This window comes from Rhinoderma darwinii, chromosome 4 (assembly GCF_050947455.1).
Source record: "Rhinoderma darwinii isolate aRhiDar2 chromosome 4, aRhiDar2.hap1, whole genome shotgun sequence".
NCBI classification, from domain to species: Eukaryota; Metazoa; Chordata; class Amphibia; order Anura; family Rhinodermatidae; genus Rhinoderma; species Rhinoderma darwinii.
This window is the reverse complement of record NC_134690.1, coordinates 234,156,053-234,170,570: the sequence shown is the minus strand read 5'-3', so window position 1 is coordinate 234,170,570 and position 14,518 is coordinate 234,156,053. Positions and strand designations below refer to the sequence as shown.

The 14,518-nt window shown below is 41.2% G+C and overlaps 1 long non-coding RNA gene across 2 annotated transcripts in view; it reads right to left on the bottom strand.

Moving 5' to 3' along the window:
- The window catches only part of LOC142761045 (uncharacterized), a 28,757-nt gene extending 15,586 nt beyond the window's left edge, over positions 1–13,171 (bottom strand). Inside the window, exons 1-2 of one of the 2 annotated variants that reach the window (XR_012883488.1) lie at positions 13,083–13,171; positions 3,917–4,004 (exon numbers count right to left, since the gene is read on the bottom strand). This is a non-coding gene — a long non-coding RNA (uncharacterized LOC142761045). Of the gene's footprint in view, positions 1–3,916; positions 4,005–5,460; positions 5,526–13,082 lie in introns of those variants that run through there. The other variant, XR_012883489.1, reaches the window with a different exon arrangement.
- Between the last annotated feature and the right edge of the window lie 1,347 nt (positions 13,172–14,518).

Sequence of the window (14,518 nt, the reverse complement as noted above, 5' to 3'; positions counted from 1 at the left end):
GAATTTTGGATTAGGCCCTTCTCTTAAGCACATTTTATTAGTTTGGCAAGCTGCATGTTATATCCCTGTTTCCAGTTATATTTGTTTTTCCTATTACATTCTTGCTTCATGAAAAAGTGAAGTAAATCTTTTTCCAAAGTATTATCTTGCCAGCTCACATATTAGTTCACAAACCGAAAACACATGTGAATGTAAAGCAGCCAGTCCACGCAGTCCATTGCAATAATCTTTGCTGAATCAGTTTATTTGGGTGTGAAACTAAGATCATAAACTTTAGTATATGCCCTTCACATTCTAGCAAATGAAAGAGAATGAAAATTATTACTATCTACCTTAAACGTTTTATTATGTTCTTCATTATGAAAAGCTTGCAGATATTTTGCAGTAAAACTGCTGGAAGGAAACACTGAATTAGTGGAGGCAAGAAGGATTCTAAAAGTTTTGAAACTAGATACTTAATTTAGATTATGACTAAATTAGATTATGACTACTGTAGAGCAATTTTTTATGTTTCCATATTCTGATTTAGTTCATATTATTCATTTTAATTGTAGTACTGTACTTTTACATTAAAGGGGTTATCCAGGAAGTAATCTCTTTATTTTCTTAGGGGCTGCAAATAAAATAAATAAAACATAAAAGCAATACTTATCTATCCTTACCCAGGCGATACAGCGCCATCACTCTGGCGGCAGTCCCGTTGCTTGTTTACATGCACGTAGTATGTGTTAAAGTGTTAAATCGTGTTTCTGGCATAATGCCAGAAATAGACTATATGGCCGCTGAGCCCTGCTGAGTCCCACTGATCCCCCTGTTTGGCTGCAGCCGTCACATGCTATGTGCATGTAAACAAGCACCGGGACTACCGCTGGAGGGACAGCACTGGATCCCCCGGGGGCAAGGATAGGTAAGTATTGCTTTTTTGTTTTATTTATTTCATTTGCAGCCCCTAAGAAAAAAGAAAAATGTTTCACTTCCCAGATAACCCCTTTAATTTTTTTTTTTAATTTCTCTATTTTAACAGTAACAGCTTTCAATAATGTTCTGACAACTTTCCAACAGCTGTACCGGTTACTAGGCTTTATATCTTAACCTTAGGCCTCATATGGCGGATCCGTGTGCAGGAGCCTGTGCAACGACACACAGGATCTCTCTGCAACTCCATATGCCACCATATTGTGCTCTGTGTGTTGCTGTACTACAGAGACATTGACCTCAGAAGTAATGCTTCTTAGAGAATTATATTTTCATAATATGGCATCCCATGGAGAATGCGGCAATTTTTATTCTGTCAGATTTCATTTGACAACACTCCATATAAATCGGAGGCATACGTAAATAAAGTAATGCCTCTTACACTTCTATGGGTGCCCAATTACAGCTCCATACAATTCAGAGTTTGTACAGACCTCTAAGCACTTAAAAAGGATCTGTCACTAGTTTAGTAATGCCCAATCTCCTAACTAATCTAATAGGCGCTGTGACGCTGATAATTCCTGTGAAAATTGTATCCCAAAACGTTTACTTTAAAAGTTATGAGCTTATTTCTAAATATGCAAATTAGGCTATACTAGCCAAAGGGGCGCTAACGCTGCTCTTTGTTGGCAGTGTTAGGGCGGATTTACACGAACGTGATCTACGTTCGTGCAACCCGCGTGATTTTCACGCGGGTCGCACGGACCTATGCAAGTCTATTGGGCAGTGCAGACTGTCCGTGATTTTTGCGCAGAGTGAGTCCGCTGCGTAAAACTCACGACAGGTTCTATATTTCTGCGTTTTTTGCGCATCACGCACCCATTGAAGTCAATGGGTGCGTTAAAATCACGCGCACCACACGGAAGCACTTCCGTGGGACGCGCGATATTCGCGCAACAGCAGTGAAAAAATGAATGTAAACAGAAAAGCACTATGTGCTTTTCTGTTTACAAACATCCAAACGGAGTGAAAAGCACGCAGCCGCGCACTATTTGAACATGACACACGGAGCTGTTAAGTGCCTTTTGCGTATGCAAAACGCCACGTTTTTTACGTGCGCAAAACGCACACGCTCGTGTAAATCCGGCCTTAGTATTGTCTGTATGACGCTGTCCAATCAGCATCATACAGCTTCTCCCTTTCCCTGCACAGTGTGATCTCAGCATCAATCATGAGATCACGCTGTGTTAACATTTCTGGCCACAGCTCCTTCAACACATTGACTCAGCGCTCGTGGTTGAGGGCTGAGGTGAGTATAGCCTCATTTGCATATTTAGAAATAAGCTCATAACTTTTAAAATAATGAAAAGGCACAATTTTCACTGGATTATCAGCGTGACAGTGCCTATTAGATTAGCGAGATTTGGCATTACTAAACTGGTGACAGATCCTCTTTAGAGAACGGCCTTTTTTAGGCCTTAAGGACCAAGCATATATTCAGTGTTGTCATCATTCCGAGAGTCATAACTTTTAAATGTTCCAGTCGTTGTAGCTGTGTGAGGCTTCGTGTTTTTGCAGGGCGATATGTATTTTTTTTAATGGCACCACATTGGGGTACATATAATTTATTGATTAGGTTTTATAACAAAAAAATATGAGTAGTTTTTTGCAGGGTTTTTCTTCTGTTTTTCTGTTTACCATGTGGTAAAAATAATGTTAACTTTATTCAATGGGATAGTATGAATATAGTGAAACCAAATTTGAATAGGATTTTTCCATTTGAGCACTTTTGCACATTAAAAACATGTTTCATGGAAAAAAAGTAATTTTTGTATCTCCGCATTCCGGGAACCATAGTCGAATTAGTCGTATGGGGCTTGTCTTGTGTGGGGCAGGTTGTAGATTTTCTTGGTAATATTTTGTGGTACATATAAGTTATTGACTATTTTAAGGAGACTTTTTTTTTCTCATTAAACTTCATAAAGATTAATTCTACTTTTTTTTTTGTCCCACTAAGATATTTGGAGCAGCGATTGCTGATATAGTTCTTTGGAATACTTAGTATTCCAAAGAATTATTGCCTGTCAGTGTGTCGCTGACAGGCCAACTCTTAGGCCATGTTTCTGGTATGGCCTAATAGGCAGATTCCTATAGCAGACCTAAGGACTTTGGCTACGCCTCCGGCTGCCATGGTAACCTATTGGCATTCCGTGATCGCATTGCCGATGTTTTGACAGAGTTAGACTTCTCCCTCTGTCAAACAACTTAGATGTCGTGGTTGCAACTTGGGCCAAATGAGGTAACAAATCAGCTAACCAATGAGCATGAGTGTCTAATCAGACTACACAGGATTTGTTTGTAATAATACCTATAAATATATATGTAGACATAGTCATTTATGGTCAGAAGTATCTTATAGCACACAATTTGTACCATACAAAAAGTTTAATTCTTTATTTGAGACAGCTTAAAAACACATTGGCCATCAAGTCCTAAAATTACACATAGTTTTAAAACAATATGGTGGTGGTTAGGGGACCACAGTGCATACAATAACAAGTCACCATAGAATAATCACAAAACATTATAGACAGTAAACTTCTAGGGACATAAGGTATACTCTCAATAAGTCACTTCATGTCAGTGCAATCCCAAAAGAAGCAAAAAACTTTAAAGATGGGCCATAAGTCAATACCGACCCATTTTCTGCATACTGTACTCCTAACAAAAACAAGACCATCATGGAAGAGGCCCAGCACAGGATTTGTTTGTAGTCTGCAACCAAAGAGACGCATAAGTCTGTATAGGAGCTATAGCATGAACTCTGTCAGCCCTGACCACGGACATGTACACTCTCTTGCAGTGGCTTCTGGTACCATGCTTTGTAAACACCTATCCACTAGCAGTCAGCTGTAGAAACTACTCTCGGAATGTGACCTGGGGATTGCCTTTGGTAAGTCTATACCTCTATTAGGGGGTTTAAGGTAAAGAATGAACAAACCTTTATACTTTGACCCCTGGTTTAGCTCTCTGTCCGCTGGCCTGTCTGTTGCAACTGCATTATTTGTTTCATCTGAGACTATGTCCCCCTGTGCAATATGAAACGCACAGATAAAATAATTTTTGCTAAAAATGCATTTAAGACATCTAGAAAACCAAATGAATATTTATTACCCTACACAGAATGTCGCCTACAGAAGCGTAGCATAGTAATAAACAAGATGTACAACTTCGAGAATTTTATAACCACTTAAAACCAAATTATGTACTAAATAAGTAGGGATATCAGGGTTCAATCTTATGATAATTATACTTCTATAAAAGCCAAAATAAAATAAATATACAAAAAAGGTAGTAAAATGTAAGAAAGGAAAGACAGAATGAAATCCAGATAAAGAAACCTGGAAAAGAGCTAAAAAATAAGAAAAGAGGAGCAATAGAGGTTAGTAATGGGGAATGCTGAAATCATTATATTTAGCAATACATAAAGATTCTACATAGTGTCTCTTTCCCCTATAGAGGAAAAGACATGACAGGCAGCCTGGGAAGCATACCAAGAAAAATAACCAGAGCATGTGTTTCTAGATGTGTTTACATAACTTATCACTCGAGAAAATGAATAGCCACAAAGTATTCTCGGAAATATTATGGAAAGGAGAAATACAGGCCATGTTATGAACAGAAATATTTCTACAAAGTGCACTCAGATTACAATTCTATCATTATCTTCCTCTAGTCTTAATGCAGACCATACCATAATCACCCGACTTTTTTTTAAGCATCAGGGATCATGTTGGCAGTTTGATCTCTTGTAAGTTCAAGTCTACTTAGAAGGTTGGATGGGCAGATAGAAAGCAGGAGGTATACATTTAACTTATGAATCTGCATCTGTAAGATGTTCCTCTTTACTACAAAGTGCTCTACGATAAATTAGGGATATCAATATCTGGTATGGATAGTAATTAAGTAGTGATACCTCTGAGTCTATATGAGAGCCCTGTGTTTGGTCAAGAAAACCTACAAAGAATTGGAGACAATCCAATTGGAGACTTATGGGAATTTTACCGTTATCAGGAGGGTGGCCTGCTTGATTCTTGACTCGCGATGGAGCATATACCCCTCTCCATTACTGTACATTAGCACTTATCTTTGATCTGACTGGAGGGATCTGCGGACTTATCATCAGAGCTTGCTAGTGGCACCAGTGGTGAAATTAGGAATAAGTGAGAAATAATGTGCAAGAGTTGAAGAGCAGTAGGACCCAGCAATGACTTCTTCTTACTTATGAGAAAGGGATTCTATGCCACCCAAGGCGTTCCTGAATGGTTTTATGGCAATCAGAAAAACTCACAAGTTTAGTTGTGGAGCAAGGATCAACTACTGTATGACTATTATATGCATATTTCAATTTGCCTATGTGATTATAGCCTAAAATGTATCACTGGTTGTCGATAGTAAAAAAAAAAAAAAATTTTTAATGATTGTTCTTTACATAAAAGTTGCCACTGTGATGAGACACTGGTACTTTAAGTACAGGCTTCTTACATGTGCCTATCATCAGGTCCCACAGCAGATTTCAGGGGTGCTTCTCGCTTCTTCTGTAGTCCCTCTAAAAAAAAAAGGAGACCAGTTGATTGACACAATGATGCTGACTGTCAGGGCTCTCCTTCTTATAACACTGACTGCTGAAGTAGCAAGCAGCCCCCCACAAACTGTTCTTACTGTAAAATGTAAATAGTTATAGCACCACTGTCTCATCACACTGGCACTTGTATTAAAACCCAATGCATGCTAAAGATATAACATTGCCAACTGCTCAAATAACATGTTTAATCTGGCAGAATTGTGTGTGCTATTATACAGCATTAATATTATGCTGAAGGGTGTATATGGATTTACTATATCTATTAGTTATTTCTTTGTTAACTAATGGGTAGTGCAGATTTGTCAGTGTAAACTGAATACATGTATATTTGCTACTGTGCCCAGAGACAAAATTATACTAAACACAAAGAAAAATAGTAGGCAATGCAGGCATTTAACTTCCAGAAATTCCGCATCATAGGTTGTCAATCTGATGATCCACAGCCAAATTTGGTAACTTATTTAATTGCCCAGTTGCTACCAATTAGCTTGTAATAGAAGCGCTGAATTTGCTGAGCCTTTAAGTTTACTATAATTTGAGGCTACAGCATTTTAGCACCACCTACAGGCTATTTTCTTTTTTTTGCTAGGATATACTAGGGAATGTTGCTGCAATCTGCAGTGGAGTATTTGTATCAGAGGCACGTATCATAATCTTTTCAGTTCACAGAATTTGAGGAAAGATCATGTTCTGTTAACTGTTCTTTAGCTATATCAGGAAATGTGTGGAAGACCACCTATCACACAAGATTGTCAAGAGATCACATAGGTGTGCACCACCCAATAAAGTCATATGATTGAGGAAGGGAAAGGGGGAAGAAAGTATGTGATCTGTAATTAAGAGTTAACTTTTATTGGTATACATTAAATGAACAATTGAGCTAAAAGTCCAATGGTGCACCAAGGTATGTGTGAGTGACCCCCAAACTCACATACCTGTGGGCCATGTGTAGTAAAGTATGGTATATGGATAATACATGGAATGTGTTGCTGTCAACAGTGCTTCAGTGAGGGGAACACTATTGCGCTACCATGCTTGAAGTCTAAAACTGCAGCTATGCTAATATAAGGGCAATGGTGGCCGATAGCACTACCATGCGGCTGTGCTGCAGCACAGTGTGAATGTGACCTTGCTATATACGCCCCCAGGTAAAGATCTAGGTGAACCAAAACCTGAGCGTGTGGCACAGTGATGGCTGCAGAGCTGTCAATTGTATAGCAATATGATCGCCATGCTGAATGACATAGGACTTAGAGAAGGTAGAATAAATTTTATTATGAGTCAAAAGCAGTATGTGTAGATGTAAGACAGTAGGTTGATCGTGTTGTGTTTCACATCTGCAGGGACAGCCGGGGTTGCCTAGCTGTGGCCGCGCTCAGCTCTGCCAGAGTGTGACTCAACTGTCAGTGGAGTCAGACTTGGCAAGTGTAATGGTTCTCAGAACGGAGCGATGCCTCCAGTGCTGAGAGATCAAGGAGCCCCTCATGATGAGCTGTCCTGCAAGGCAGCAGCCCTGATCCAGTGAGTGCACCAATGACAGGACCGCTCGGTGAATTCACCGGCGGTCAGAAAGAGCGTGGCGGCTGGTGAGAGTTCAAAAAATGACAGCGGGGTATGCTTGTGCTGACAGCACGTTGGTGCTGTGAGCCCAATGACAAGACCGCACGGTGGGTTCACCAGCGGTCAAAAGGAACGTAGCGGCTGGTGGGAGCTGACACCCAGCTGCTCAGGAGTAACAGCAGGGTGTGCTGCGCTAATAGCACGCTCGTGCTGTAAGTTAAACAGCCGGCTGCTGTCAGCAATGCAGTGAAAGCAATCGGTAGCAAATGAGCCTAGATATGGCAACTATGGCCCTAAGTGCACCAGTGGACATTAAAATTATAGAGCACCCGACGCGCGTTTCGCCAGCATTCTGGCTTCTTCTAGGGGGTCTTTAGCTATATCAAATCTAACTGCAAACAGAAGCACACATAGATTTTGTGCTTTTTAAATGTAACAATACAAAATAAAACATTTCTCTAGTGCTAAAATACAGAGTACTATAAATATAAACTGACAACTACATATATAAAATACAATTGTTATGAAAGGGGTTGCCCATCAGGGACATTTATGGCATATCCACAGGATATGCCATAAATATCAGTTAGATGCGTCAGTTAGATGCGGATCCCACGCTAAACCCTGTTCTACATTTCTCGGCTCCGGCTGCCCCCTGACCACTTCCTGATTATATGGTCGGGAAATACGAAAACAGTGTAGCTCCCTGAGCTATGATGTTCTGTAACTCCAATATAAGTGAATGGCAGTTACGGAAGCAGTGTAGCACGCGAGCTACACTGTTTCCGTAACTGCTATTCACTTCTATGGGAGTTACAGAAACAGTGTAGCTCAGGGAGCTACCTGGTTTTCCTGATCACATATGGTCAGAAATTACGGGAACTGAGAAAGGTAGAACAGGGTTTAGGGGGCCACGTACTAGAGATAGGTGTGGGTCCCAGAGGTTGGATCCACATCTATCTAACATTTATGCCATCTCCTGTGGATACAGAGCAGCTGTATCTAAAAAAGTAAAACTAATTTTTAATTAAAAATACGTATTTGTAAAGTTGCACCAACCGCATTGATACACCATTTTATAAAAAAAAAAAAAAATGAAAAAAAAATTGCCTTACGAAGGTTTATATAACCTTTAATTTATGTGAATTTTTCATAATTGCGGAACGCAAAAAAAGTTATTTTTTCACGACATTCATCAATAAATAGATGGAATAACTTTACTGTATGGGTCATTATTAGTATTAAAATACATATTATGTCAATGTTTTTAACTGTTTATTGACTTTTATTAAGTATTTATTTATTTCAATCGTGTTTGTTGTATTTTTTTGTGCTGAGAATAAGGTTTTTTTATGAACATTTTGTTTACGTTTTATTAGGGAACTTAACTACTAATTAATATTTTTTAAATCAACAATAAAATGTATTGTATAAAAAAACAAGGTAAGGCTATGTTCACACGGAGTATTTTGCAGGAGTAATATCTGCCTCAAAATTCCGTTTGGAAGTTTGAGGCAGATTTTCCTCTCCCTGCACGCCGATTTTCGCGGCAATTTTCGCGCCGTTTTTCGCCCGCGGGCATCGAGCGCCGCGGGCATAAAACCCTGCGAAATACGCTTTCTCTGCCTCCCATTGACTTCAATGGGAGGTCAGAGGCGGAAACGCCCGAAGATAGGGCATGTCGCTTCTTTTTCCCGCGAGGCATTGAAATCAATGGGAGGCGTTTTCGGCCCGTTTTTGCCGAGTTTTGCGACGCGGTTTCCGCGTCAAAAAACTTGGCAAAGTACTCCGTGTGAACATAGCCTAAGGCTAAGTTCACATCTCATTTTTACTGTACAGCTGACGTGCACATTTTGACATTAAAAAAACGTGTACCACAGCGTGTACATTGATTTCTATGGTCATGATGGATGCCCTAATGGTTTAGTTTCTGCATACGTTTTGTTTGCTTACGTTCCCATTTTTTTCCCATGTCCTGAAAAGCGTAGCTACTGCGCTTTTCAGTACTTTTCCATACCACACGAATACGTTTTTATATGTATTGAAGTTAATGGCGACGTATGGATGACATATGCAATCTTAAACCCTACGTTTGCATACGTAAAACGTACACGTTTTTGTCACCATATATGGGAAATCTTGACTGTACAAAGTTTAACTTTTCTCAAGAGCAAAAAAAATTATATGTTTTTAGACATAAGAACGGACACAAACGTATAAAAACTTATACGACTTATACTACAAAAAACTCAAGCGTATGTTACAAATTCATACGTTTTTGTAACTTTAAAAACGTATACGTCGTCGCATATCACAAACGAGTGCACAAAACGAGATGTGAATTTGGCCTAAAAGTGCATGTTCAACATTTCCTCTCATAGCAGAGGACATAGTATGTAAAGACCAGTGGCGGATTAAGTAGACCATAGGCCCTGGGCTGTTACCCATAGTTGGGCCCCCCTTCTCCACCGCCGCCCTGTAACTATTGTTAACACTTCCTTTTTGTCCAGACATTAACAAATGGGTGTTACTACTCCCCTTGTCAAAAGGCTGTGTCCCCACATACTGACAGTCTCCAACCATCGCTGACCATGTCGCACCGTGTAGGGACACATTCTCCTGACAAGGGGAATAGTAACACTTATTTGTCTATCAGTCCTGGACTGCACAAAGACTTTGTGAAATACAAGGATTTCCTATAATAAACATGTCAGTAGAGATGACAGATTGTCTATAAATCTAGTGACTCACAGGTGACGACGTAGTTTTTTTCTTCTTCTCCATCCAGTCCAGACTTCATGACGACTTTTCCCGGCCATGACCCATTTCTGCAGAATTTGTCACTCAGATGTCTTTGGCTCCTCACTTTTCCAACATTTCCACACCTATAAACAAAGATAATATTATCATGGTGCCACACACTGTGCCCCTAAATATAACAGCACCAAACACTGCGCCCCTGAATAAAATAGTACAAACACTGTGCCCCTAAATATTATAGCACCATAGACTGCGCCCCTGAATATAATTGTGTCAAACAAAACAACACAGCCCCCTGTAAATAGAGCTACACAGTCCTCCCCCTCTGTAAATAGCGTCACATAGCCCTCCCCCTCTTGTATATAGTGCTACACAGCAATCCCCCTTAGATATAGTGATACACAGCGCTCCCTTCTATATAGTGCTATACAACAATCCCCCCTTGTTTATTGTGCTACAGAGCGTCTCCCCCCTTGGACCTGCAGCTCTTGTAAATGCTCAGTATAATGTCCCCCATAGCTGCCCCCACAGTATATTGCCACCCATAGCTGCCCCCACAGTATAATGCCCTTCATAGCTGCCTCTACACAGTATAATGCCTCCATAGCTGCGACACAGTATAATGCCTCCATAGTTGCGACACAGTATAATGCCTCCATAGCTGCGACACAGTATAATGCCTCCATAGCTGCGACACAGTATAATATCCCCATAGCTGCAACACAGTATAATGCCTCCATAGCTGCGAAACAGTATAATGCCCCCATAGCTGTGACACAGTATAATGCCCCCATAGCTGTGACACAATATAATTCCACCATAGCTGTCTCCACACAGTATAATGCCTCCATAGCTGCGACACAGTATAATGCCTCCATAGCTGTGACACAGTATAATGCCTCCATAGCTGTGACACAGTATAATGCCCCATAGCTGTGACACAGTATAATGCCCCCATAGCTGCTACACAGTATAATGCCCCCATAGCTGCAACACAGTATAATGTCCCCATAGCTGCAACACAGTATAATGCCCCCATAGCTGTGACACAGTATAATGCCTCCATAGCTGCGACACAGTATAATGCCTCCATAGCTGCGACACAGTATAATGCCTCCATAGCTGCGACACAGTATAATGCCTCCATAGCTGCCTCTACACAGTATAATGCCTCCATAACTGCCTCTACACAGTATAATGCCTCCATAACTGCCTCTACACAGTATAATGTCCCTCAAAGCTGCCTCCACACAGTATAATGCCCCCATAGCTGCAACACAGTATAATGCCCCCATAGCTGTGGCACAGTATAATGCCTCCATAGCTGTGACACAGTATAATGCCCCCATAGCTGTGACACAGTATAATGCCTCCATAGCTGCCTCTACACAGTATAATGCCTCCATAACTGCCTCCACACAGTATAATGCCTCCATAGCCGCAACACAGTATAATTCCCCCATAGATGTGACACAGTATAATGCCCCCATAGATGTGACACAGTATAATGCCCCATAGATGTGACACAGTATAATGCCCCATAGATATGACACAGTATAATGCCCCCATAGCTGCTACACAGTATAATGCCCCCATAGCTGCAACACAGTATAATGTCACCATAGCTGCAACACAGTATAATGCCCCCATATCTGTGACACAGTATAATGCCTCCATAGCTGCGACACAGTATAATGCCTCCATAGCTGCGACACAGTATAATGCCTCCATAGCTGCGACACAGTATAATGCCTCCATAGCTGCCTCTACACAGTATAATGCCTCCATAGCCGCAACACAGTATAATGTCCCTCAAAGCTGCCTCCACACAGTATAATGCCCCCATAGCTGCAACACAGTATAATGCCCCCATAGCTGTGGCACAGTATAATGCCTCCATAGCTGTGACACAGTATAATGCCCCCATAGCTGTGACACAGTATAATGCCTCCATAGCTGCCTCTACACAGTATAATGCCTCCATAACTGCCTCCACACAGTATAATGCCTCCATAGCCGCAACACAGTATAATGCCAAGGGTAGCAGAAAGGTTGGGTCCAGCGCTGTGAATGGGTAAAATGGAAGCAATTTCCAAGTTTAATAGTCCTGGTTAAAAGGTCCAAATGTAAGGAGTCCTGGTGTGAAGAAAGTGGGGGAATGGTATCCTCAGAGCCTACGCGTTTCGGACGGCTCCAGCGTCCTTAGACTTGGCTGTAGTACACGAGGATCCGGGCGCTATTAGCGACACTCCACATTGTGTCAGGTGAGCTGGAGGATCCCTCCACATTTTCTTTTTTCTACAGTATAATGCCCCCATAGATGTGACACAGTATAATGCCCCCATAGATGTGACACAGTATAATGCCCCATAGATGTGACACAGTATAATGCCCCATAGATGTGACACAGTATAATGCCCCATAGATGTGACACAGTATAATGCCCCATAGATGTTACACAGTATAATGCCCCATAGCTGTGACACAGTATAATGCCCCATAGATGTGACACAGTATAATGCCCCATAGATGTGACACAGTATAATGCCTCCATATGTGCGTACCTAATAAATAAAAAAAACATAATTACTTACCTATCCCGGTTCCCACGACGGTGAGGGATGCTTCTCCTCCTCTGCACTGTCCCGTGAGTGACTCCGTGCAGACAGGCGCGATGACGTCACTACATCGCGCCTGCCGGCACTGAGCCGCTCACGGCAGAGTGAATGCTGGAGCGAGGTTCCAGCATTCAACCCAACTGAATCCGCGTCCTGCGGACGCAGATTGAATTGGAAGCGGGCAGCGCGGTGGCTAGCAGCGCTGCATAGTTTTTTAAGATTGTGTGCGGTTCGGGCATATTATAATCCGCCATTGGTAAAGACACACATCATAACAGCAAAACAATTCTCGTTACATTTATAGAGGCAAAAAAATAACAAATTCAGAAGCAGCATATGATACAAACAGCATTGGCATTCCCATCTCACAAAAAGCTAGAGAGAAGTCATTCACTACATTCACACCATACCGTTAATAAGGAAAAGAAAAGAAAAAAAACAAGAGAAATAAGTACAGTCAAATAAGGTAGTTGTAGTGAATTGTTATCCATCACAATCTTAATGAAGCACTCCCACAAAAATGTTTTTATTCTCTGGCACATTGGAAAGGCACATTATGTAAGTTGTGGTGGTCATTTTCTTACCGGTGGCTGTATTTGTCCATTATCCACTCCCTTCTGGTCCTCAGCTGTGTTATGGGACCAGCAATAGGACTCTCCAACTGCCAGTGTCTCATGTGTGGACAGGAAATCGGTTTCTCCATTCATTCCTATAAGGCTCACATCGAGGCTGTGATTGTAATGAATAGAGAAACTGACTTCCTGTCCTCGCCATAACCGAGGTGGTAGGTCGGCAATACAACAAATGTATCCAGTCAATGAAACTCTATGAAAAGCCACATTTTTCAAAGAACCTTATAATATCAGTACTAATATTCAACTGAATCAAAGGCGTTGGCCGCATCCTGGGACATCAGGTCCATTATACACAGTAATCAGGAGGATTTTGCAAATTCAAAAAAAGTCACCACAAATTTCGAGCAGTAGACCTTATGACCGTAAAGCCATTTTAGTCAGGATGAATAAGAAAAAAGGATCATAGGCTTTACTTGAAGCCATCAGTCCCTGCTGTTCTATAATGGGCCAGAGGTAAAGCAGCAAGTTACCGCGTTCTTGTTATTTTATATGTCTGATGTATCCACTTTAAGTGTATGTTTCACAATGTCATACTCTGAGCAATCCGTTTCCTTTTCGTGGGTAGAATGTTCTCCATTTTGTTACCTGGAACGTAAGGGGGCTTAATGACAAAGTTAAAAGTTTCCTTGTTTTCCGCTATTTACTTTCTCTGATGTTTCGGCTGGGCTGGTTGTGCAGACCATGTATTGGCTGGGTATACCGTTCTAACTTTATCACTAATGCCAGTGTAATCTCTGTCTTTATTAGCAAATCTGTAGAGTACGATCACATAGAGGTGGTCACTGATAAAGTGGCTTAGTATGTTATTATTCACGCACTTATCTGTGTACCTATGGTTATATTTTGGGGTCTATGTGCCTCCCCCTTCCAATGTGGTCTTGAACAGCCGATATAACTTTATGATGACACACTGGTATTCTCACTGTTGGTTGGAAGAATTGATTACTACCTGGGACAGGTTTGTTGATCGGTTGTCCACTGCCCAGACTGCTCCCATCTTTTCTTCACCACTTGTCTTCAACATTTTTGCGGAAAGCCTATGGTTGGGGGATGTGTGGATAAGTCTTCATTAAGATTCCAGGGAGTACTCGTGTTTCTTTTCTTCCCATGACTCCATGTCCCACATAAACTTACAGCAGACCGTGTTGTTCTCCCACTGGTGTATGATGCCTCCTACCTATCCAATTCTGTATCGGATTACTCTCCACATGGTAACGGTCTTGTGGGTATTTTGTTCCACTTGCCCCTCATGGAAGTTTTATACTTACCTTTACACATCTTCATCCCAGCACACATCTCAGGAAAATTGGTTATTCTTGGAACCTCTCTCTCCTTCCTCTTGCAGCACTAAGGTGAGTCCTTGAGTGCCCCTATTATCGAGGAGG